The sequence below is a fragment of the Amblyomma mixtum genome, chromosome 1 (assembly GCF_055824585.1).
Source record: "Amblyomma mixtum isolate Tamu chromosome 1, ASM5582458v1, whole genome shotgun sequence".
In the NCBI taxonomy this organism is placed as follows: domain Eukaryota; kingdom Metazoa; phylum Arthropoda; class Arachnida; order Ixodida; family Ixodidae; genus Amblyomma; species Amblyomma mixtum.
In genome coordinates, this window is record NC_143012.1 from 12425225 (window position 1) to 12447230 (window position 22006).

General features: G+C 50.7%; 1 long non-coding RNA gene across 1 annotated transcript in view; it reads left to right on the top strand.

The window, feature by feature from the left end:
- The first annotated feature begins 154 nt into the window (after positions 1-154).
- The window catches only part of LOC149365489 (uncharacterized), a 104451-nt gene continuing 82599 nt past the window's right edge, over positions 155-22006 (top strand). The window contains exon 1 of the long non-coding RNA XR_016292008.1: positions 155-529. This is a non-coding gene — a long non-coding RNA (uncharacterized LOC149365489). The remainder of the gene's footprint in view (positions 530-22006) is intronic.

The window sequence follows — 22006 nt, forward strand, 5'->3', positions numbered from 1 at the left end:
GTGAGACTAATAAAAAAACTTTTACGCACAAAAATTTTTATTAATATAAAATCAATTATCACGCATTTATTTTGCTACGTACATTATTTTTATTGTACAGAGCAAACATTGTCTACTGCGGTCCTAATGATGCTCCTCTCTCTCGTTCCGGCCATTTCTTTTTTTCTTCACCCTCTCCCTCCGGAAACCTGCGACCGGTCCTCCATTGAAATTTACTCGGCGGCGACTCGACTGCAGGGCTTCAGTGCGTTTTCAATGACGCAAGTGGTCGCGGACACCGCTCGCCGTTGTGGATGACCCAGAATTTGGCCCAAGGAGAAGCGCGCTTTGCGGCGCCGACTCTCGAAGCAGCGCGGGACTCCGCGGCGGACCTCTAAAAGTTACCGATCGCCCCGCGGTGCTTGCGCAAACGTGTTGGCACGGCCCAGCCCCATCGTGTGCTAACCGCTGGTGTTGGATATTTGCTCGAAAACACGGCGGATTTTCTCGCACATCGCTCCTGCCGGTGGATCTGCTCGACGTCGACAAGGTGAGCATCATCGTTCTCCTCTAGCTGTTTCCGATGCGACGCTGGGAGCGTCAGCTGCGGCTGGAGCGATGGTAAAAAAGAAACCTGGTGGTTTAAACCTCCTCGTGGCTCCCCCCGTGTCCCTGGGATGTGACCTCCGCTCCGTGTTTTGCTTCTTTTCTGTCTCGTTCGCAGCTCGAGGCTCGTTAGCTCGTCGGTGTGACCCTGGAGATCGCCTCGGCAGTTGTTTTCGAACGGCGGGCAAAGAGCTCGGAGCTCGTGTAACGTTGACATTTGCACGACTTCTGATCGCATTTGCGTATTAAACGGTTGGTGTGGTAGCGCTAGTTGATGGTGTGTTTCTTGACGGTCTCGCCTGAGAACAGCTGTGGTATGTTAGTTATCCAGTGGGCATTTTGTTGAAGGATCGTAAATGGAAAAGGCATGTTTTTCAAGTACGTGCTTTGGACGGCGTACGTCGGCAACATTTGTCGAGCCTCATTCGTTGCAGCTGCACGGTACAGATTGGACTCCGTTCTACAGCTACATCGGTCGGAGACCTCCCGCGCAGCAAACATCAACGCCCATCCGTTCAGCGCCATACTAAGCGAAACTAGCCACGCAGTTCTGTGCAGCAAACATCAACGCCCATCCGTTCAGCGCCATACTAAGCGAAACTAGCCACGCAGTTCTGTCTAGACAGCCTTGCCGACCAATCTATCGTTGATGCAGCTTTGTAACATTGTTTTTCTTCAACCCCAATCGTAATCGCTGGCCAAGAGCGCTTATAAATCTATTAGTGGGCCTGATTGCGGGCGGCCTTCCCAGCGATTGGATCATTAAAAGTGAGGCTTATCTAAGGTCTTATCAAGCGCCGTTATTCCGTTGCTGCATAGCCCTGCGTAGGTGACGGTCTCGTGTTGGATTTCAGTTCACTGGCGAGGTTGTAATCAAAATCTTGCCCATCGCGGCGTACTTTACTAGTTAACGGTCCGATCTGTTCGGCTAGTGTGGGTGATGGGTCACGATTATCGTGAATATCGTCGAATACATATCAGTCTGACGGCGCTCGCGGTTTAGTGATTTCAAGGCCCGTTTGCTTTCGCTTATTGAGCGCGAATTAACGACATCGAGATTATTACGCCAGCGTTCTGTACTTGGCACGGATCAGTCGATTGTCGTCTCGCACGATGCGCTCGAACGGTTGCCAGGAGGCTTTTGCAAAGCTGACTAGATTCGCTCGCCGGTCGGTGTTAATGTATCTCCTTGTCGTTACGCAGATAATCGTTTTATGGACTCAACGGTTGCTCCGTTGATGGGACCTCTCGAGTGGCATGGAAGAGCTCGGTATCTACTCGCGGAGTATTTTCTCCGTAACGAACATGTCATACGCAGTCGTATGTCATAAATGAAAACTCTCTAGTCAAGTACACCGGGTGTTTAGCCTAAGATGGTCAGCAAATTTAAAAAAAAAAAGGCTTTTTGAGTTCAAGAGCGCTTTTTTCGGCATAGGATTCTCAGTGGTGTAGCGCATCGGAACACAGCTAAGACGCGCTAACTTGTAGGCTGGTTTATTAGTATTGAGTAAACTTTTACTGTTCGTCTCTTTACTTATTGAGAGTTGTGTAATCCTCCGCAAGTAATATCCATATCAGTCTTTGTAATTTCGAAAACTCATTTACCCTCGGCGCTGTGGCCCAGCAAATTTCGACGAGTTACGTGCACTGGAGCGGTTGCTTTGCCTGCAAGCTTCTCGAAAGCGCGTGTATTTTGGCGCGATGTAGCCAGAATTTGTTGGGCCGCAGCGCCGTGGGTAACTGCGTTTTCGAAGTTGGAAAAACTGATATGGGTATTACTTGCTAACAGTACATTTAACCAAGAGTTACATTAGGAAGTTAACTACTTAGCCTTAGGTAACCAGCCTACTAGTTAGCACGTCTTAGCTGTAGTCCGATGAGCTACACCGCTAACAATGCTACGCCAAAAAAGAAAAAAAAAGGCGTGCTTCTGACTTAAAAAGCATATTTAAAAAAATATGCACAACATCTTATTAGGCCCGTGTACTGTGCGATGTCAGTGCACGTTAAAGAACCCCAGGTGGTCGAAATTTCCGGAGCCCTTCACTACGGCGTCCCTCATAGCTTGCGTCGCTTTGGGACGTTAAACCCCAATAAACCAGCAGAACATCTTTGGTGAAACGCCCTGTGTGTATGCCTACCGGGATGTGGATGTTCTCGAGAATGTTTCCTATGATTGTGTGACGTAGGTGGGCCATGTGATAGATGTACACATGAAAAAAATCAAAGGGACCCTGTTATAGTTCAATTGTCTCTCGGTTTTCATGAGAGTTCATTCCCAGCAGCGGGCGGGAACTCTGTGAGTCTTTTGTTTCGGTGTTGTCATTTTCGCTGCCTGTATCAGTAGATAAACGTACCCACATCTTGTATAAATCAGTCTCGTTAATTTTCAGTGGATATTTGTATACGGAGTTAGTTCGTGGCACACCTGTGACGCAACCGACTGGCATTTCATGCTGCCTCTATTTTTTCTTTTTTCATGACGGATTACCGCATTTGCGTTCCCATTGTAAAATATCGGTCATCGCGCGCACAGGCAAAGCGGAAGTAGAGATCGAGCGCTGATTAAAGCGAGCCTTGTTAGCGCTCTGCAGAAGCACGGAACGTTGCAGCTGCAACCCACCTTCTGCTTCGTGTTGACGTGAAGAAGAAATTGAACGGTGCGCACGAGATCTGGAAGCGCGCGCGTTTTGATCATTGTATAGCCGCTTGGTGTGCTGAAGCGCGCCGTAAGCATCCTACGCCCTTCAGTAGTAGTTTCGTTTTGTTTTTATTATTATTGTTTACCCTTTTAAGTCGCTACTGGCAGGTGCGCCATCCCTTTTAAGCCTCGAGGAAGTGGAAATCGTGTGCGCGGAGAGACCGGGCATCCGGGAAGCAGCTCAGCTCTATTTTTTTTTTTTTTGAGCTGTGTTTGTCGGATAGCGTACGGTTCACGCAGCTGTTCTTGACGAGGTCTAGAAATGTGCTGGCGTTGGCGGCGGCAGCGGAAAAGATTGGGTCTGTGTCAGGGTATTTTCTTTTTTCTCTCTCTCAGTTGGAGCACCTGTCTCTCCAGCCCTGCTCCATGTATATGACCGGTTGTCTCTGGGGCATAGGCCGGCTTTGAGGGAAAAGATAACGGTATCAGTGCAGCCGCTATGTAAAAGGCGGCGCCTGGAGTGTCTGGGGTGTCGCAAACCGCCCCTACACGACCTTGATGGGCGCAGGTGTGGGGAGGTCTCTCTGTAGTGAGACGATGTAGGAACGAAGTGATTGATCCGACGTAGGGACTTTGCATTGGCTCACACGCTAAAATGGAGAAAACACGCTGGCCGGCTCTTGCTTCAGCATGATCACAAAGGCGTTCTTAATGCTTAGCAATTACAAGGTTTCTAGGAATTGCGGCTGTAAGTGAGAATATAAGAAGCGGCATTGCGGTACAAAAGACGAGCATTCTGAGCACTCGGCTGCTGACCCGAAAGACGCGGGTTCGATCCCGGCCGCTGCGGTCGAATTTCGATGGAGGCGGAATTCCAGGGGCCCGTGTACTGTGCGATGTCAGTGCACGTTACAGAACCCCAGGTGGTCGAAATTTCCGGAGCCCTTCACTACGGCGTCCCTCATAGCCTGAGTTGCTTCGGGACGTTAAACCCCAATAAACCCTAAAACCATATTGCAACCTCGTTATCTGCAGGTGAATTTGCTGCAAAGATGGAAATATTTTTGGGGCCAGCAAACTGCAACATTGTGAGCAGCCGCATTTCATGGGTGGGTGTGATTAAGAAGTTTGCGGGGATACGGTGGCCACAACTGGCAAAGGACAGGGTTAATTGGAGGGACATGGGAGAGGCATTTGCCGTGCTGTGGACGTAGTCAGGCTGATGATGATGATGGCTGTAAAGCGCCAATGCATGGAGTGTGTTTCATGTGCCTGTACTCGTAGGTACAGAAGAGGGCAAATACGGGCTGGTTGGTACATGTTTTACGAATTGGAAAAAACAGCGCAATCAAAGACGAGACACAAGAGACGAGACACAGCGCTGGTGTTTTGTCCTTCTCTTGTGTCTCGTCTTTGATTGCGCTGTTTTTCCAATTCGTACTCGTAGGTCTTTCCGAAATAGCTGTATAAATTCAAATTCAAATTCTTTATTTCTGCCTTGTAAAGATACAGACAGCGGAGGCGCAGAAAAAGCTGTGAGAGACAGCTTGACTAAGCCGCAGCCCCCTTTCGCTTGGCAGCAGCTTGCTCAATGTTCCCTGTTATTCTGTTTTGTTTTCTCTAGGACGTATTGTAAATTGTCTACAATTGTGATTTTGTATTCACTCCTGTATGAGCCTGTGAAGGCTTACAGTATTAATGAATACAGTAAATAATAAATTGCTTTTGCTTTCGAGCAGCCTTGGGAATGCACGATGTACGGACCTTCTGCTGTGCATGCGTTCTTCCTGTGCAACCGGTAACAGCTAGATCAGCTGCACAGTGCCGAGGCTTGAGCGTGACCCTGGTGTCACCGGGGACAAAGCTCAACATGGCGAGAGGCAGTCGAGAGTGAACGATTCGAGGCCTTATCTCTGATTTCTGTTCTCAAAATAGACATCTATCTAGCTGTGTAGCTGTACAGGCTTGTGGGCTTTCTAAGCGTCCCTTGAAGGCGAAAATTCGGGAGCACGGACGCCTTTTACGTTCGAAACGATAACGGCCGAGCGAAGTGCAGAGCTGCTTGCGGCGGATTTAAGCGTGAGCGAAAAGTCCCTAGAGAAGCAACCTTTGTGAGCAAACTGTTCACCTGGCAGCTGGCAGTTGTTTATCGAGTCTACACACTGTAAACAGAAAGTAGTAAAAAGGGGTAAGCTTTTATAGAAGGCAGTGCGCTAGAGGACGGTTTACTCCCTTGTAGGCACATTTGTGTTTAGAATGGTACTTTCTGCTAAATGTAAGACTACGAGCTCAAGGACTGGTGACGTGCTATATTTGCGCGTCTACCAGCCTGCTCTCCTGTCTCATCTCGGATGCGCATACATACCGACTGCCGTATCGTAGCTACAGTTATGTGCCCCCTGCTTGTGACCTTGTCTTCAAGGTACGTCATGCTTCGATTTTAAAAGGGGCATACCTTACCGTGCCGAAAAGTGCTGATCAGACCGTGTCTATCTGTTGCATAAAGATGATCTTGGATCGCCCTGTATTTTCCTTTTGATGTAAATTCCCCAGTAGAGGGTTTTGGACGCCCCGTTCCGAATTTTACACTCATGCGCGAGTGTAAACCGACGCAACACTCCACGCGACGCAAAGGAGTTTATGCTCATGTCTCGGTGTGATTTCGGAAACCCTTGTTTTGCGATTGCTTGGCCGTCATGAGTAGAGCACGTGATTTAAACGAAGTGATTACTGTTGAAGGCTACCCATAGTTTTGTTGAACAGTTTCTGAAAAGTGATTGCACGGTAAGAATCTGCTTTTAAATCTCGTTTATCCGAGGTGTTCAGGGGAAAACCCGGAGTAGAATAGAAATAAGGCAGCAGCAAGTCATTAGCATTCACCCAAGCAAGCACAACCAAACGGCTGCAAAGGAAAACTAAACAGCTTTTAGAAAAACTTCGTGGATGAAGAAGTAAGAAAATTTGTACACCCTTAACAGAAAGGAGTACATAAGGAGTAAACTCTCCTCTAGAGCACTCCTTTGTAAAGGAAGTGTGCTATAGGAGAGTTTACACCCCTTTTACACCCATATAGGTGTATTCGTGTTTAGAGTGAGCTGCAGTGACGGAACCCGCAGGATCATCGCCTGTTCGGTGTAGTCTCTCTGCCGTACCCGCATCCGTGCGGAATAAACCACGTTGTCCAGTCGCGTTAAGCTGTACTACGTTGTTGACAAAGGTTGTGCAATTCAAAGCGCGACCTTCGCGCCCGACCTCATTTTGCGCTGATGACAACAGGAAAAAAGCAACGCGCTGCGCGTCGAGCGAGCGCGCCAATCGATACCGGCGCCCTCTGCCGGGGTGTCCTGTTTTTCTCTGAAAACAAAAATAATAATAGAAAGAGCGCCTGGCGCAGAATAACGCTGCTGCTTTCTACGCGAAAGCGAGTCGTCAGGGCAACGGACTGCTGCTGATGTGCAGACAGCGAAGCGCTGCTTTTTATTTATTTAGATTTAAGACTGCAATGCGTGGTTCACGAATAATAGCAGGCCGTACGCGTGCGGGTCGATTCGCTTTTGAAAGTCCGCTGGGCTTCGTGACCGGTTCCCCTGTTGTGTGTAGAAGTATGCTTGTATGGCTCTCCGGCGAAGCGCTGAGTTTTAGTGTTTGCGTTTCCGAACGATCGCGGCAGCTATTTATGTAGCGTGTAAGGGCACGCCGTGCTTCCATGTTTTTGGACTCATGCGGCAACTGCGGAGCTAGCTTTGGGCGCACATGGCAACTCAGAAGCAACTCAAAAGGAAATCGAATGGCCAACGTTAGAAACACGGGAAGCAGAGATAACAGGCGTGGTACGGAGTACGATGGAGGCAGATGGAAGGAAAACATGTGGGCTGCGTGATTTTTCAGGCGTACACTTGTACAACACAGTGAATTATGGAAAGGAAAGCGGTAGGGGTGACGTTCAGGGAAAGGGCAGGGTGGGTCATGGAACAAGCGGAAGTTATATAATCGTGTCCTCGCTGAAATCTACAGGAGGAAATAGACACGGGCATGGCGTGTAGTGCGAATAGGAAGTAGCCGTTGGTCTCTTACGGTGAAGGACTGGATTGCAAGGGAAGGGAAATGCGGCAGAAGGCCGTCAGAGAATTAGGTTAGATGAGATAAGCTGGCCGTATCTGGCCCAGGACAAGGTCAGCGAAGGTCGACGGAAAATACCTTACCTTGTCCCTCTGTGAGCGTGGTTGGACTGGTAATGAATAGTGTCGTTACTGTGTGGATAAGGCGAGCTCGTTAGAGCCGAGATTGAGAGGAGGAAAGGCGAGATAAAAAAAAAATGGCTGTGGTTTAACTCTAGTTAAACCTGGAGGATTGCGAAAGCACCATCTGCGCGTAGCCATATATTTTTGCGTGAGCTGCATTGCCCACAGTCTCGCAGTTTCGCGTGCTCTTGCACGACCATACTGCGCATGCGCGAGAAGCAAGTGACGCCACTACGCACAGCTATCTCCTATTGGTGCTTCTATGCGGATTTTTAGTGGATTTTTCGCTCACGGTCAAGACGACGTCGGATTTTCTGCGACCCGAGCTCCTTAACTCTATCGCTAAAAGAGGTAACCTTTAAAAGGAAACATTCAGATAAGGTTTACTGCAGCACTGTTGGCTAAACCGACGTTCAGAATTGTTTTTGAGGGAAGGAACGCAGATGCGAACGTTACAACGCAGTAGTAAGGCAAGATATGAAATTAAAATGGTGACCCCCCCCCCCCTCACACACACACACACATTTTTTTAATAGCTCTAAAGAGCTACTTAAATTTGCTTTTCAGAGAACATTAGGGTAGTTAGTTGTCTTAAAGTGTGACGACGCCGACGGTGTTTGTGGTGTTTATGAAAGCCGTTCAAACGATTAGGCGTATTGTTATTTATGCAGAGTAAGACGCCTTCCAAACGCACGGCGCAATTGCCCTTGGAGATCCGGGAGGATTTGGTTCTTGAGAACAGCCATTGTGTGCTTGATCAGCAAGATGCATGAATAAGTAGGAAGACAGATGGGACGCCTAGTGCGGAATAAGGCGGGAGAAGTGTGGGTTCTTCGTTTTACGTTCGCCCAAGGCGGCGGCCGGCTTACGTGAGTTGTGGCTTGAATAGTCATGTCTTAATTGTGCAAGATAAGCAAGTCTTAATTGTGCAAGATAAGCAAAACGGTTTCTCGCGGCCGTTTACGAGTGGACTCAAGTTGTATTGCGTAATGAGATGCGGGTCGCTACACGGCTTGTCGTCAAGCTGTAGGGAGACGTGACTTATTTTCCATTGCCCGTCTGCTTTGAGTTAGCGTAGCCGGTCGCATCAAGCGACATCCTTGCCCGCTTTTCAGGATAGTTTCTTCCCATATCCCTATATACTGAAACGTTCAATATGAGCCGCTCGTGTGTATTTATGGGATATGGAATCCATACGATACAGAAATATATATCGAAATCGATATCTGGTTTGTACGGAATGTATAAGCATTCCAACAATTTCCATAGAGTGTACTGGACCTCACACACAGTTCGTAAGATACCATACGTGCTTCCGTACACTCCATACCGGCTCCATATGCTTCATACTGACTCCATGAAATTCCTTGTAAAACATATGGAGTTATGGAGCTCGTCATATGGAAGCTTTCAGTGGGGATCGTCAGAAACCAAAACGGTCTGCATATGTGGTCTGCATATGATGTCGGTGTCTCTGACAGGCATCTGTGACAGGCATCTGTGACAGGCATCTGTGACAGGCATCTATGACAGGCATCAAGGGTCGGTTCTGTCGCAGTTCGTCGCGGCTGTATACGGGAAAATGAAGTGGCCACATTCTTGAAAGCCAGCAGAGAGAGAGAGCACGTGAATGACAGAAAGCACAATGTTATAGAAAGAAGCGAGGTAAAAATAAAAAGGATGCAATTAGCATGCTACTATCGGAGCTAGGCAGCTGCGCGCGAATTAAGGACACGCGGTAAACATAGCCGAAGGTCGATGCCGTTTTTCTCGCTTTTTTTTAATACCTCTCCACATCCCCTGTATGGACATGTCGTCTCGTTGCTGCTGCAACCTTGTGCTCGATTCTGTCTGCCTTCCCCCTTCCCCTCTTTCTCTCTCTCTCTCCATCCTTCGTCCGCCCGGCAAACAGCCCTCGAGCGCCGCTTGTTCGTTGCAGTACTGTGTAGTTATTTCCATTTCGCCTGTTTGGATGGAGCTCTTGTCTGACGTTTTTATTTTTTTTTTTTATCTCCTTCGCGTTCAATCGGTGTGCATCTTCTGCGGCTACGCACAAGCGAGCCTTCGAGGCCCTTCGTTACTTTACCCCCCCTTTTTTTTGCTATTCGCATTACATATCGTAGCTGGTTTTTGATTCTCGTGGCCGGCAGTGTTTCCCCGGACACGCAACCCGCTGTCGTGAGGAGCGTGTCAATATCGTTACGATGGAAGGGATGACGTCACGACCGTTATGAAGGCCATGGATCGTCCTTGCGCGCCTCTGTGAGGTGTCTTGTATATACTCTAAGGCGTGCCGTGATACATTAACATATGAAGGACTTCGCTGCATCGCGAGTTATCAATTGCGTTCTTATCTCTGCGAACTGAACTCAGTCAGTGCGTATGGAGTGGAACTCCCTGCATGCATATGCGCTGCTACGAAAAGTTGAATAACTGCATTTTTACACACCGGTTAATGAATGCTCCAATGTTATGAGCTAGGCCGTAATCAGGGTTACTTAATCAGGCCAGTCGAGAAATTGCGAATCGAAAGCTGGGCATGACCTTCGGTCAGTTCCTGGGGGTCAGCAAGGCCCTCCTTATGTGGCTCCGAAGGTCAGCAGATGTAGTCAGCTCCTCGAGGACTCGGTCAGTCATCGACTGGCGGCTGCGCGCTGCAACTGTTCTCGCACCGTAATCGTGTTTTAAGCGGCGTTTAGACAGCTAATCTGTATGCCATAGGTGGCGCGGCATTCCGCTGACCTCCACGTTTCAAGCGAACCATAGTGTTGGTGGTTTTTGACCATGCATCTATATAGGTCCAGTGGCGAGTTTCTGAAGGGGTACTTGTACCCTGATCAGAGATACCATCGTTTAATGGGGAAGGGGGAATCTGAATTAATTTTGGTCGCTTCGAGTGTTTTGCTGCCCTCGGAAATCTGTGCACAGGAGAGTTGGTGTTGTGTTTTTACTTTTCGTCTGTTCGTCTGCATCGAAATACGGCAGCCACAGGGTGGCAAGAACCTCAACGTATAGCCCTGCAGTAAAGCCCCGCTGGCCTACGTATGTTCGACAAAAGCTGCACGTTGCCGTCACCGGTCGTGCACTTTAATGAAGCTATATAAAGGAGTTGAGTTCGCACGTGCTATGAGCTAGGGCAACGCTTTGGAGCCGATAACGACTCCGGGAAAATTGAATGTGCTGAGACAAACGTTGCGGCTACTGTCTTTCGTACGTATTACCACGATAGCGTTAAAAGGTTCCGGTCGGCCGGTAACCCGGAGTCGGCGTCTCTGGAAGGTCCTGATTGGTTGAGAGGATAGTGACGTAGAGAAGCAGAAGCCGAACCGAATCGTTCTCCTTTGGGTCCGGAATCGGGCACGCCACTTCTGCACCACTGAGGGCGTTCATTCTCTCACCGCACAATAGGCGAATTACTTTACGGGGAGAATTAGTTAATTAGGGTCACTAATTAGCGTCGCCAAATAATAAGGACGATGATCCGTAATAAAGCAGTACGTGATGGCAACAAGCGTGTCTATGTCTGCGAAAGCGGCCACGGGAATCCCCAGGAGGCCGTATAGGGAACTCCATCGCGTTATACTCGTAAGGTGGACTTAAACGTCAAGCGTTTTTATTATTTTTTTTTGCGCGCTGTGTTTTCGCCGTACGTGTATGCAGGTTACAGTCGCCGCCCCTGCAGACTAATCGCGGTATTTAAGGTGGGATGGTGCGTAGACCGCGCCGCTGCAGCTGTGAGATTTTTTTTTTTTCCCCGGTTGGTTGTTAACGCCTTATATACTGCACTGCGTGATTAGCGCTCAGTCGGCGGCTCTCGCTTACCTCGTCGTGTTTGAGATGGCTTTTTATGAAACGAGTTACTTCATGGTCTTTCGAGCTTTCGTCACACCGTCCTCACCCCTCTTCACCCCGTATTTGTGCGTCTCGTTTTTCTGTTTACATCGAGGCAGCAGATATGGGCGCTTGCAACTTCAGGTGGGAAAGTGTGCCAACTGGAATGTTGACTTGGATGGCATTTTCCTTCCCCCAAGTAATTAACATTTGCCGCAGTCGGTGGCATCGTTAATCGGGCGACGCTGTTAATCAGGAAAAAGGTAAACAATTTTTGGAACGAAGGCGGCGAGGGAGAACTTTTTGTTTTCTGCTTCGCAGAGTCGCTAGTACGACTTATTTGACCGTCTCAGCGAGTCTCGGCTTCATGCGGCTTTCAACAGGCCGGTGCAGATCATGCGTCGAGTGCCTGGCTTTGTGGCACGCCGTCGCGACTGGTTTGAAGGCCACATCGGCCCGCCGTTCTTGCTCAATTGAGTATCGTGCGTCGTTCCCGCAGACTTGTACAGCGTAGCGCAATTTATTTTGAGGAAACGACCAAGGTGTAAATTTCAATTATGGAGTCAATACTCATTAGCCTCTATCTGTGCGTAGCCGTACGGCTACAGAGGAAAGCTACAGCTTTCTGAGGAGCTTCATATATAGTTGGAGAATAATCCTTCCTGGTCCGGGCGTCCGAACCTGGGCGTCCGGGATGGCATGGCGAGGCCTAATTCGTCAACAGCTCGAAGCGGGATGCAAGATGTTCGGATATATACCGGGTGTCCCACCTAAATACGATCAAAGATAAAGAAAAAAACACGCAGTGTCCTGCACGAGTGAAATCATGTTCAGTGCTGTTGAGGGTCGTGTCGTCGTGTCACAACGTCGTCGTCAGCGTTGTGAGCGCAGAATCCCCGAAGAAGCAAACCTGTGTGGGCCACGTAGGTAGGACCTTGTAGTGTCGTCACAACCTGCGAGCAAACTGACCGTCGTGGCAAGTGGCAGTTAAAATAATGATTGGTCGCTCTTGGAGAGCAACTTGGATCGCACAAGGATGGATGGATGGATAGGAGCGCCCCCTTTGAAACGGGGTGGTGGCAATTGCCACCATGCTCAGCTTTTCTTTATTTATTTATTTTTTTTGTTTACTGTGTTGGCAATTCTCATTAAGATTCTCCATCAACTTTTCCTACGGTTTCCTACTATTCTAACCTTATGCCACATCTCTGCTTTTCAGCCACCAATCCTCCAATCGCTTTTTGCTGACTTCCACTGCAGATTTATTTACATGGCCATTGTTATCTTTAAACCCTAGGGCCTCAGAAAGAGTGACTGTGCCTGCATCGACATCCGGATGGATACCATCACATTTGATTATGAGGTGTTCAATTGTTTCCACAGATCTACCACACACTGCACATGTGTCATCTTCTTCGTTAAATTTCTTTTTGTAGCTGCGCGTTCTAAGACACCCTGATCTAGCTTCAAAAAGTAGGGCACTGCCTCTTGAGTTATCATAGAAAAATTCTTTCCTGATCTGCCTTTTCCAGAACCGATATAGTTCTACACTATGTTTCTTTTCCATTGAATTCATCCAATTTTTAACTTCCGCGTTTTTAACCTGTCATTTAATGCTCTTTCTTTCTCCGTCCTCATGACCGGCATACTTACTGGTTAGTTTTCTAGCCCCACCGGCGGCAGCGCCTGCCATCGCAGGCCAATGGCGCATCGCTTAACCGCTGCACCACTGCGCCAGGTGAGGTATGAGGACTCCCAGCGATCTATGAATGTAAAGGCGAGAATGACTGACCAATTCCGCATATACGAGCATTAACCTATTAAGGCTCTTTTGACGGATACGGTCTCAGTTTTGGCATCTGGGTGAAACGCAATAGGCGCCTGTGTGCTGTGCGATGTCAGTGCACGTTAAGGATCCCCAGGTGTTCGAAATTACTCCGGAGACCTCCACTACCGGACTTCTTTCTCTCTTTCTTCCTTCACTCCCACCTTCCTCCCGTCCTTTATGGCGCGGTTCAGTTATAGACCAGTTATAGGCTGGAAAACGCGCCCCTATGTGTTCAGTTTTACGGTGCATGGCCGTCTTCCAACGTAGAAAAAAAAAAAAGAAGCAAGCGCAGCAATTTTTCTCTTTTTTTTTTTTCCGAAAGCTCCGAAAGTGCTTTGTTTTGCTACGGAGAAGAATGAGACGGGGCCTTGGCCGCAAATTGGCCGTAATAAAAGAAGAATGCTTGTGTATGATCTGAAGCTACGTGTCCTCGGCATAGTATAGTACGTAAGGAGTTCAAGGATGTATTGTGGCACCCCAGGGCTGTCGCCTACTCGGGTGGCACCATGATGCGTGGTTCTTTGCCGCGGGTCTTTTCTTGCCCTGCGTGACTCTTTCCAGTTTGATGATAAACGGTGTAGCCTGACGCTGTCTCTGATAGTCTGAGGGCGTTGCTCGCGCGTGCAGGATTATCGATGCAAACCATGTGGTGCATGTATGCGTGATGCGACGAACGCGAGACAGAAATTCAAAGAGCCTGCGTATACAGGGGCACTGTATGCGCGGTCACACGGGATTCTGTGCTTGATTGTTTCTCACGCGATTGCACCGACGTCCGCTTTGAATGTTAATCGCTGCGTGTGTGCGTGGCTTGCTGTGCATAGCAGTGTGGACGAAATCGCCGGGAAGTCCTTCTGTGCGTGCTTACGCGTCCAGGGCTGCACGACACGTGTGGGGTTCGTCGACGTCTCCGTAAATGAGACAGCGGGACATACGTGCGTTACACCGGCTGTATTGTGAAGCGGCTTGTAGGTTTGTAGAGGCAGGAGCAGTGAACTGTTCACGTACCTTGCCGTACACCCCCCACTTAGCTCCGATTTTCAGTGCAGACACCACTTCAGGTGTGTTTCCTGTGGTTCTTATACTCGGATGGTTTTCGTGGGAAAAATTTCTGATGTCGCAAAAAAAATGTGCCCGCGAGACCGACAGAGAGAGAGAGTTTATTGAAAAAAAAAAGGTTTGATCGAGGCCTAACGGCGGTGAGGAACGTAGGGCGGGGCTAGGTGTGACTCACCATGGAAGCCTCAAAAGCGATGCTTCACTGTGAGTCAAGTGTCTCTCTCGCCCCAGATTGCGGCCCAATCCAGTTCTCATAGGACGTCACTGTTGTGGGGTGATGCTTGTTCCACAATGTCTGCAGTCCCTTGCACTCCCACACGAGGTGCCGAAAATTTGGGATCATTTCACCGTTGGCGGTGACTGCGGGTTGGCAGGGCTGTTCGATGCCATGGGCACTTGCCATAACGCGACTGTGTCATGTGTCAAGGCGTAGCCGGCTCTTGCCTTGTTGATGAAAACCTGCGCTCCCTGGGACAGCCCTCTAGGCAAAGGGTCTGCGTCATGGAGGGTTGAAGACAGAAGGTCTTTTCGGCGACGTCGCTCTTCTTCGGGGCTGTGCTGTGGAAGGTTCGGAACGGAACCCGTGGGTTGAGAGCGGTGATTAAGTTGCGCCTCGGCGGCCGGCCCGTGTGCCCGCTCCTTGCCTGGATTACCGGCGTGACCTGGCACCCACCTGTTGGTCGTCCGAATGCCGGTCGCTCGCAAGGTCTGTCTTGCATGCCTCTTTGACATGGTGCGCAGGAGCTGAATTCCCCACAGCCACCGCGACGGGTGTCTCTTGTGCTGTTGTCTGGCGACAGTGCGGCCGCCTGTTTTCGGCGTGGGAACATTTTTTCTCCCCTGTTGTTGGACTTCTCAAAATAATTATCTTCCGCAACATTTCCCTCTTATGCCACCGCATGCAGAATTCATGCCCTGCGCCAACTTACGATACTCCATAACCGCAAACTTCTTAAAGTACACTCGAAGGCGACTAAGAGTCTCTCAGGGGTTAGGCATAGGGCCCTAAACTGCTTTGTCAATCCCTCACGCAACAGCCATTTGCTCCCTTATAGAGACTGTAGACGTTCTTAACATACCGGAGATGTATTGGCGGAGCCGTATGCCGGTTTACCGGACGCCTCCTGCGCACATGCAGTGACGTGTGGGGCCATTGCGCATGCGCAGATTGCGCCTTGAGGGCGCTAAATTCCCGTAAACAGCGCGCACACCTGCCGCCTCTGGACCATTCAGCACCTTTAGCATACCGCGTACCGTGTTACCGTTACCAGGATACCGGGAGCCCGCCCACCGCCACTACGAACGCGCTGATTGGTCCCGATGCGGCAGGCGCGCACGCAGCTGCCGGATACCTGGCGCCCTCAAGGCGATCTGCGCATGCGCACTGACGACGCGAGGGTGCCCTGTACTCTGGTAACAGTAACGGCAGCACGGTACACGGTATGCTAAAGGTGTCTAGTTATAGCATAGCGCGATCCGCTACCGTGATCCGCTTCCGCGAGATGCCACTGAGCGCGCCAGATGGCGCCACGTCCCTGTCAGCTGCGTGCGCGCCTGCCGCGTCGGGGCCAATCAGCGCGTACGCAGTGGCGCCTCGTGGAAACTGGTCACGGTAGCGGATAGCTCTAGGCTATAACTCTAATGTCTCTGTAGTTTGGCACTGTGTGTGGACGCTGCAAGCCTGTTCGTATTTTTGCCATTGTTGTTGATGTTGCGTAGAGCGCGGTGCGTTGGCATTTGTTTCTCTTCATATATTTAGGCCAGGCTGCGAACGGACGGGACGCAGAAAAGAAGCGCACGTGACGGGATGCCGACGTACGTCAGACTAAGCCGGTTGTTAGTCGGGGCTCGTTTAAACAGTTTTCAGCAGCTTTTGTATTTTAACATGTCGTACCAACTAGCCTCTTCTGCGAGCAAACGGACCAACATTGATTTTGTTTACGATGAGGAGTCGCGGGGTACCTCGGCGTGCCTTGTCATCTCTGGCTGTAGTTTGTGCGGTCGCTTTTTTCCTTCAGCCTTGCACATTTGCATGCAATTTGCACGTAGCGGGTGAGTTGCGCAAGACTCGAGGCAAGACTTGGGCTGTAATTCCCCGCCTGGTCTGGTAACGCGTCTTGTTGTCCGCATTGGGTTGCTTTAAAGTTAGTGGGTACTACGGCGGGTTCACATGCGTGTATATGTGTGTGTGTGTGGGGGGGGGGGGGGGGGGGAGGGGCTGTGTGGAGCGTTTTGTCTCGTCTCGTCTCGTCTGTGAGCTTGTCCGGGTGTTTTGCGCTGCTGTCTTTAAGGCGATATGCGGCACTAATTGGCCTATGCGTCTACGCAATAACGTCCCACGTGACTGGTAGGTCTGTGTGTGTCTGTGTAACAAGCGAGTGCCTAAATGGACGCGAGTGGCAAACAGAGCGCAATTACTGTTAGAACGGACGGTGGCAGCCGCACAGGCCATTACCCCCTTGCCTTGAGACCAGTGGGCGCCGAATAGAGGGTGGGCGCCGAACGCGCCGAACCTCCCCGCACGACGACCTCGGAGGGATTATATGCCCTTTCTGGGAAAGGGGTTGGACGGTCGCGGTGGGGACGGGAGAGTGAGTGTGAGTCAGTGGCAGTGTGCGTTGGGAGTGTGTGCTGTGTGGTGGACTTGCCGTGGTCGACGATGGAGTGCGCCGCCTTTTCTCATCCATGTAAATAAATGGTGGTTGTTGTGTTGCAGAAAAAGAATGTGTGTGGTGGCGAGTGGTTATAATAACGCCTAACGAATCACTTCGTTACTACAATTACTCTGGCAGCATTCATGTTACAGCACGCTCACTTCATATCCGAGGTGATACCTACGTTGTTGTCGTCGTGCCACTTTTAGCGTTGCTGCGACGCGGACAAGAAAGCAACGCCTTGGACACACGCGCCTTTTCCTCCATCGAAGGAAGTCCTTAAACCCTGATACCTGCCGCGGCGGCTCAGTGGTTAGGCGAAACGCAAAAGGTGCGTGTGCGCTGTGCGTCGTTAGACACGCTGAAGGGCAACTGCGGCGTTTTTTCTTTTTCTATTCTGATTTTACTGCAACTTTCACGATATGTTCCTTGCAGATTTCTAGTTCTTTATGCCGATTTCCGCAGAGGGGCGGTGTTGGGTACAACGCAAATTAATTTGAAAATTTCCCGTTGCGTTTCCCCAGTCAGGGAGACTTCTGCGGGCAACCTTGCGTGTTGACGTCACTTGACGCAGAGCCGTCGATATTGGCTCTGTGTTGGCTGAAGGGCAAAACTTTACCAGTAAGCGCGCACACTCGCGCATGCGCAGAACTGGCGACCGACAGCCACAGCGAAACTACGAGACTGCGGGCAATATAGCTCTTGCTACAAAAAAAAAAGGACTTTTTCCCGTCAGAGGAACCCCTTCCAGCCAATGGCGTCGGCCGGTTTTCATGAACCTGCTCCCGTGACAATGCAGGGAGTGGCATTGTGACGACACTCCGTTGTCACGCCGCTCACGCTGTCATGTTCTTGAGAACCGGCCCACGCCATTGGCTGGGAGGGAAGTCCTTTGACGAGAAAAAGCCGCTTTTTTTCTTGACTTGTCTCCGACTATAGCGTGCTGTTTGTTGCCTTGGAGCAGCTATCCATTCAGCGCGTCCATCACGATCGTACCACCTAAAGTTCGCGCTTGAATTAAGCCTCAAAGTGTTCCGGCTTCCACGCTGTGGAGAGTCGTAACCGGGAGTTTCGCACGCCATTATGGGACTTGTGAAGTAAGTGGCCCTTTGTCTAATATGCTAGTCCGTCGACGAGTGACGCTCACCTACGCTTCCGTGCCGTCTTGTATGCACTGCGGATGTCTGTCTCGCTGTCGTCGTCGCCATAGCCAGTGCGCGCATTATGTAGGCTTAGGGCCGCTTATAACCGTGACGACTTCCGCCCAGTGACCGCTCCAGGCGTGCGTATACTACACTGCACGCAGGCGGGCATCATGCGTGTCTGCGAGGAGCTTGCAGAAGCCCCACCGAGGGGCGTTATTATAAAAGGTGAAAAGCCGCCCTGTGACCCGCTGCTATTACGGCATGCTGTCCACGTAATTACCTGTCGCTCTTTTTCGCACGCACTCTCGGGGGCTTTTTACCGCCGTCTTCGGCTTTGTTTCTCCCTTTCTTTACTTCATTTATTTCTTTTTTTTTCATATTCTTTCTTTCCATGGCCGTAAAGGCCACGGGTCCGAACGGTTGCGTGTATTGTTTTCTTCCTCTTTTTTTCCCCTTCGTGCATTCTCCTACGTTCGTTTCTTTCTTCTTCATATCTTATTCTTCCGCGTCCACGTTTTCCGTTGACTGTCGCGCCAACCGGGACGGCGTCGGTGACGTACCCGCAGCCCGCGTCTCTTCCACTTGGTCGCCGACGTCCTCCGACGCTCGGTAAGTGGCCTCGGGTCACTCACTCGAGCGGAAGACGACGCTGACGGCGACTCCGGCGGATCTGGGAGCACGGCATATATGCGGCAGCAATTTGGCTTCTCCCTCGAGGAGCGCTGCGCAAGGCTCGCGTGGTGCTCGCACTTTGTGAAGCGCAGTTTCTTTCTTTCTTTCTTTCTTTCTTTCTTTCTTTCTTTCTTTCTTTCTTTCTTTCTTTCTTTTTCTCGACGATCTCCTTTTTTTGCGCCGTCTCCCCCCCCTTTTGTCCATTGTCCCCTTGCTAGCGTATAGCGTCGGCTGGGTCGACGCTGGTGATGCATGGGTGTGTGGTGATGGCGAACACGTGGCGAATCAGGAAGTGTGCCGGGCACGCACGTGTGCGTTTACTGTCTTCGTTCTCCCCCCTTGTTGGTTCTCTAGTCGGTTTCGGGAACGTCGTCGTGCAGTGTATACAGTGTTGCAACGGGGCCTGTTTCGTGTGAACGTTCTCGTTATTCTCCTTCATTTTATAGTAATTGGCTTCGCGTGCGAACAGGGCGGGAGAAGAGAGGAGCTCTGGCTTGTTTCCTTCCGTGGGATGGAGAGGGAAAAAAAAAGAAGTAAGCGCGCCTTTTTGGTTGCGTTAGCGGTTACAGTGCCCGGTGACGACGACTCCGTGGAGACGCAGCTGGAGCACTTAATTGCGTAGTGTAATTGTTGTCCCTTCCGATCCACTTGCTTATTTACGAAGGGCGAGGGGACAAAGGGAAAAGTACAGTGGTGAGCAGCCTTGTGTAGAGCGCTTGAGCAGTGCGCACTTGGTAACAAAAACCGAAATTAGAGAGCAGCCCCTCATTACAGGGCAAAGTTTTCGTGCCTGCTTTGTTTACGAGGCTATCTGGCGCTACTTCCGTGCGAGCGTTGCAGCTGGACCCTAGAGGCTGCCACAAAATCTGGATTTGTTTGCAAGGAAGTGCACCGCCCGAGCGCTCTAGACAAGGCTGCTCACCACCGTACGCGCGACTTGGAACAGTGCGCATTTCGGAGTATGTTTCCCCCTCAAGAACTGTAGGAGTTCGCACACTCGCGGAATTGCAGCCTTTTATATATGTATACATATAGGGAGAGGGTGGTGCTGGATCACGGTACAGCTCTTTGCGCAGAAGCACCAGCTCTGCTTGACGTCTTGCGGGACGAAAACGACCGTGCGAATTTGCTGATCGGGCAGCTAGGTAGTAGGACGGGTGTTTTTCCTGTATTTTACTTGGTTGGCGTCACTTACCTTCTCCTAACATTAAATTTCCCAACCAGACAGACTTCTGTCGAATGTTTTCTTTTGAGAATGAAAGAAGCAAGGAAGTGAAAAATCAAGAGGAAGGAACAAGTGGAAAGAAAGAGACGGGTATACAAGTCTGAAATGCGTCTTTTTTGTATTGGTGTGGGCCCGCCTCAGTTGGACATTTACGTTGTTGTTAAACGACGCGCCATTATTTCTCGCCGACATTTCCTCGCCCTCACCGTATGCGCATTTACAGAGTGAGAATGGTACGCGTGAGGACTGACCGACCGTGTGATCCATCGCGCCGCGCAGTGCCGTTTTTTGTAGCGAAAACTACATTGGCCACAAACTTGCGATTTCGCTGTGGCGGTGCTCCGAGGAGGCACAGGGACCGACCTTGTGTCGTTGCCTAGCAACCGCCGCAGCTGGCGGACGCCGCGCCATCTGGCATGACGTCACACCGCGCGCCTCGCCGCCGCCGTTTGGTATGACGTCACACCGCTTGCCCCGTTGTTGCGCTCGCTTTCGCTACGTATATCCTGGCAGAGCCGAGCTAAGCCACTGCAAATTTTTTTTTTCAGCCCGTCGTGGTAATATTTTAACTCGCGCTGCAGAACTGCTCGCGAGGCACGGAACGCTGACCTGCCAGAACGAACGAAGCGTAAAGTGCAGCGCATATGTTTAATGCGGTGAAGAGGTTAAAACCTTCAGTGGAGCATCTGCTGCATGACCGGCACCACGACCCCGGGTCAGCATTGGCTGCTTGAGCGGGCCGAGATGACGGCTCCCTACGGGGCCGTGGGCTAATGACTCCACCCGGATACCCATTACAAAAAGAAATAATAATAAAAAACGTTTTTTTTTCCTCGCTGTCTTGCTAATTACGAAACTATGTGTTTGAAATCCCCTTTGAGATGACTTACGATCTCTGACTACGTGTGCGACGTACCTGTCCGCCTAAAGGTTCTGTTTACTTGCCTGCAACTTAACAGGGTCCGAATCCTTGAGACTCACCTCTAGGACCCTTCAGACTAACGAGCCGCTTGGCTCAGTGTACGCACGCGATATTCCTCTCCGTCAGTGACGACCCCCTTTTTATCACTTCGGGCGACGGCGTCGTGTTCGCGAGTGCTGTGCTCCGGTCGTCGAGAATCGAACCCTCGACTTCCGGATGTAGCGGTTGGGGCGCACGCAGTGATCTCGTTGCGTAAAGGGTCGACGCCGAGAGAGAGCGAGCTGCCCGGTGTCTGCTCAGTCGTCGTATCATGGCCCCGTCATTGTTGGCTCCCCTCCGGTCGGTCTCGGGTTGCGCAGGCCGCTGACCTCGTGCTTGCACGCGATCACAATGCGCCCGCTCTCGAGCGGCCGGCTTTCTCGTTTTTCACTCTCCTCGAGATATGTGGGCGAGGGAGGCGGGAGGAGGAGGGGAGGAGACAGGCACTCGGTAACCCCTTCGCGCGCCGGGGCAAGTACCGTGTGAGCCCGCATACAAGGAGCCCGGAATTTGATTCGGAGCCGCGTGTATTTCTTTATGAACGACCTCTTTCGGGCTTAACAAGCCGCCGCGGTGGCTCAGTGGTTATGGCGCTCGGCTGCTGATCCGAATGACGCTGGTTCGATTACGGCCGCGGCGGTCCCATTTCGATGGAGTCGAAATGCTAGAGACCCGTGTACTGTGCGATATCAGTGCACGCTAAAGAACCCGAGATGGTCGAAATTTCCGGCGCCATCCACTATGGCCTTCCTCATAACCTGTGTAGTTTGGGGACGGTAAACCCCATAAACCAAGCCATCTTTCGGGCTAAACGAGGCGACGGCGGGGCACGGCGTTATCGAAAGTTCTAGCTTTATCTTTCTGGCTAGAAAGGGCGCTGTTCAAGTAGGCCTAGGACGCCAGACACGTGTGGGTCGGACAATGTGGTATATGCTATATCTGTGGTCGCGTTATCAGTTGGCAGTGTGCGAGCTGTGTCCCCTTTCCGAGCTATCTTTTTTTTTCCTTCGTTTCGTTGCGACTGTCTTTTCCTTTCGTTACAAATGACACTCATTTCGGCATGGTTATCTTCGCTCGCGAAGCTGTCCCTCCCTTCGTCACTGCTATCTCAAACCTCGTGCAGGCATTTTTCACCCGAGACGTGTGGTGATTTGGGTCTGGTTG